Source organism: Anomaloglossus baeobatrachus (assembly GCF_048569485.1).
Source record: "Anomaloglossus baeobatrachus isolate aAnoBae1 chromosome 7 unlocalized genomic scaffold, aAnoBae1.hap1 SUPER_7_unloc_2, whole genome shotgun sequence".
NCBI lineage: Eukaryota > Metazoa > Chordata > Amphibia > Anura > Aromobatidae > Anomaloglossus > Anomaloglossus baeobatrachus.
In genome coordinates, this window is record NW_027441816.1 from 576,873 (window position 1) to 580,794 (window position 3,922).

At 51.3% G+C, this 3,922-nt stretch overlaps 1 pseudogene; it reads right to left on the minus strand.

The window, feature by feature from the left end:
- Positions 1–3,247: 3,247 nt before the first annotated feature.
- LOC142259397 (U2 spliceosomal RNA) lies at positions 3,248–3,454 on the minus strand (annotated as a pseudogene).
- Positions 3,455–3,922: the final 468 nt, after the last annotated feature.

Consider the following 3,922-nt stretch of genomic DNA (forward strand, 5'->3'; position numbering starts at 1 on the left):
CAATGGCATTTGTGAAAAGATGAACCACTTGGTCCTGGGCCTCCTCAAGACGTTACCACTGGAAGAGCGGAACCTGTGGCTGGAGAAGCTACCTGACCTGGTCGATATGTACAACAACATCCCTTCCAGCTCTACGAAATGCACTCCAGCATACCTGATGAGAGCTCGTCCCGGCCGGCTACCAGTGGATCTGGAAATGGGCTTGGAAGCTTCAGAAGCACTCCTGTCGACAGCTGAATGGGACACTCGGCGGAGGACACAGTACCGACAGGTCCAGGAGTATGTTGAAAAGAACTTGTGCCGGAGTCGGGGACAACAGGAGCAGTGCTTCAACAAGAAGGCGCCTGCCGGTTCCTTCCAACCTGGGGATGTAGTGCTGAAGCGGAAAAGAAGGGCCCACAAGCTGGATGATCAATGGGAAAAAACCCCGTATGTAGTCCAGCCCACAGGATGGGAGAATGGGAAGGCCTACCAGATCAGCCGTGACCAGGGGGGGACTTTGGCCACGGTTTCCCGAGACCACCTGAAGAAGTGCCCACCAGCATTGAGAGTAGCGGATGAGGCTCCAGTTCCCAGTCCAGTGGAGAAGGAAAAAGAGGTAATCCACACCATGATGGGTGATTTTCCAGCAGACTGGCCTACACAGAACGGTGCGGTGATCCTTCCAGTGATACTGTTCCCACAACCCGTGGATGAAGAAATGATGGAAACGGTTAACCGCGAGCCAGTGCCCAGGGATGTACCTGTACCCAGCTCCCCTACGCCTCCGCCTGCCCCACATGATAGCAGGGAGGAGGAACTGACTGTTCCCTCTGCCCCACTGCCTGTCACCACTGACACCGGACCCCGAAGGTCCACTCGCCCCAACCTAGGTAAACCCCCACTTAGGTACAGGGAAACTACTCTTTAAAAGGGGGGGGCTTTATGTGTTGAGTGTACCAGTTTGAAAGTTTTAAATGATAAGTAAAGATGATCAACCAAAGAAGTTTACCTGATTGAACCGTGATTAAACCGGCCGTTGCCGGCAACTGTTGTCCCCGTAGGGACTGTGCAACCATTGCGTAAGGAACTGCTTACGGACAAGCCCGAGAACTTGCAGGGCAACCACAAACTTAGTGCAATGTAAATAAAAATGTTTGTTGACTTGACACCGTTACCGCCTCCGGAGAGGCTGATTTGGGAGGATGGGCCTGGAGGAAAGGGATGGCCTAGGCCCGCCACTACCGTAACCGGTGGCGATCCTCCGGGGGTTCAGGGGTCCCCTTGGACGTGGGCCCCCTGAAAGAGACAGAACCCGCTCGGGCAACTTGGTGCTGGACTGGGGTCAAGGGGTGCTGCCCGCTTCTTAGGGGCAGCATCAGGGCCAGGTTGTTTGGGTGGGAGAAGAGCGGAAGCTGTACCGTTGTAAAATGTTTATGATGCTTTTACATGTTTTACCGTTTTATTCTTTTTCAGTTGTGAAAATAAAACCGGTGATGGACGGGCAGCCCGCGGACGGTCTGCATTTTACTATAGGGGAATGTGGCGCCCTGGACAAGCCAGGTCGTCACAGGTACTACACCAACACACTCTACACTCCGGCTAGGCACACCGAAGCTAAACACAAATCCTAGTTGCCTTCCTCCAGGGGCTGATGTCCACACCAGGGGGTGGGCCAGGCGGTTGATCCCACCCACCGAGGAGTTCACAGTCCTGGAGGCGGGAAAAGGAGTCAGATTAGAGATCAGTTTTGGAGTTAGAGAAGTGAAGAGGAGAGGAGACTGACCGTGTCCGGGTGTGTGGCCCGGGCACTCAGCAAGGTTGGCAGACGGTGGTGACCTTCTGCAGGAGAGGCTGATTGGAGTGAACCGTACGGACCGGGGATGGGCGGTGGCCCGCCGGTACCAGATCTGAGAGTGAAGAGAAGCCAGCACCATCCGGCAGGGCCTACGGACCCCGACCAGGCTAGGAGTCGCCGTAAAACCGGTCAAATCCGTTAGCGACAGGAACCTCCAGGGTTTCCCAGCAGTCAAGACCCGATTGAAGGCAACAGCTCACACCGTAGAGGGAAGCACAGTCACCGCCAAGGCTACAGTTCCCAGGGCCAGAGCCTGCGGGCAAAAGGGGCTCCCTCAGCATCCATCCAAGCTGGGGAGCGGGTTACCGGTGGGAAGCCCGCTAGATTTTGGGGGAATAAAAGGGGTCCAACACCACATCCCCACAGGTGCACACCCACCCATCAAAGAGAGCTATAAGCCAATACCACCTTCACATTGCCAGTGTACCAAGGACATGTTGAGCAACATGAAGGCGGCTGGGGTTATCCGTGACAGTTGTAGCCTTTGGGCAGCTCTGTTGATCCTGTTAAAAAAGAAGGACGGCACCACTCCCCGTATTGAGGAATCGCTAGCTGCATTGAGAACTGCAAATTATTTTTCTACCCTTGATCTCACTAGTCACTATTGGCAAGTGTCCGTTGCTGAGGCAGACCGGGAGAAGACCGCCTTCGCCACCCCTATGGGTCTCTGCGAGTTCAAAAGCATGCCCTTCGAGCTGTGCAATGCGCCAGGAACCTTCCAGAGGCTGATGGAATGCTGCTTGGGACAAGATTTTAGGGTGTATAAAAAGGGAGATTAGATCCCGTGATCCCAACGTATTGTTACACCTCTATAAATCACTTGTAAGGCTACATCTGGAATATGGGAACCAGTTTTGGGCTCCACATTTTAAAAAGGACATTCAGAAGTTAGAGTCAGTTCAAAGGTGGGCAACTAGACTACTACAAGGAATGGAAGGCCTCCCATATGATGACAAGTTGAAAAAGTTATTAAGTGATTATTGGCTGCAATGGGGCTTTCTGGCTGGTGCCAGCCTCTCTTCTTAGCACACAGGAACCACAATCCCTACACCATGCTTCAATGGATTCTCTCATCCCAGCCCAGTAAAACTACATATTTTACACAGTCATAAGCAGCCAAAAGGGATCTATTCTATTCAATTGCAAATGATCTAGATAAGACTGAGAATAAGATACTGCACGGGACATAGCAGAGTTGGTCAAGTTGAGTGGAGATGAGTTTGCTATTTGGCACAGCTTTTTGCATCAATAAAGCAAGTAAAAGGTGTGAAAGATAAAAAAAAGGGTGAAAGTGTGAAAAGTGAATTGGCCAAATTGAGGTGCATATAAAGTTTTTGCTTTCTTTCAATTCACTAATGGGGCTCATTTGAATCAGGTGAATTGAGTTCTGCTTTTGGAAACTGGGTTAAGAAGGGGTGCACCGGTCCTGGAGGTACTGCAATACCAGGTCAATGCGTGCAGTGGACAGAGCAAGATTTTTTCCATCTCCTTGTTCTAAAAATCCATTTAATATATGGTCCCCAGAGAGGGGACGTATCAGATATTAAACTGATAAGAACAGATTTAATTTTTTTTTTTTTCTGTTTATCAGTAGGACTTCAAAATAACAAAGGTGATCGCCTCCCGTTGCCTGGGAACCGTCCAGGCACAAGAGGGCTATGTGTCACTAGAAGGCGCACACACTTCCTCAAGGCCGGCAGACGTGCAATCCCAGGCACCTTCCAGTACCGACCAAGGTAGCGTCCTCCGAAACTACACTTGATCTTAGCCAAAAGGCCGAGAAGCTATAACCCGAATTGGTTACGGCCTTGAGTGGCACCCTGGCCTATACCGGACACATCTTAGGGAGAGGGAGACAAACCCACGCCTACAGAAGACATTTTGTCACCCAAGCCAACCCTTGAAAAGGCTGTTTTGCAGAGCAAAAACAAGAAGAATGGTGCTTTTTGCAGCCGCCGCCCACTGCAATGAATCTGAATAACTCCTCCTTTTGGACACAAGCACCTCCCCTCCCCCTTGCAGTCTTTCCAATTCATGATACAAAAAGACGGACGGACAGGACAGGACAGGACAGGCTGCCTGACT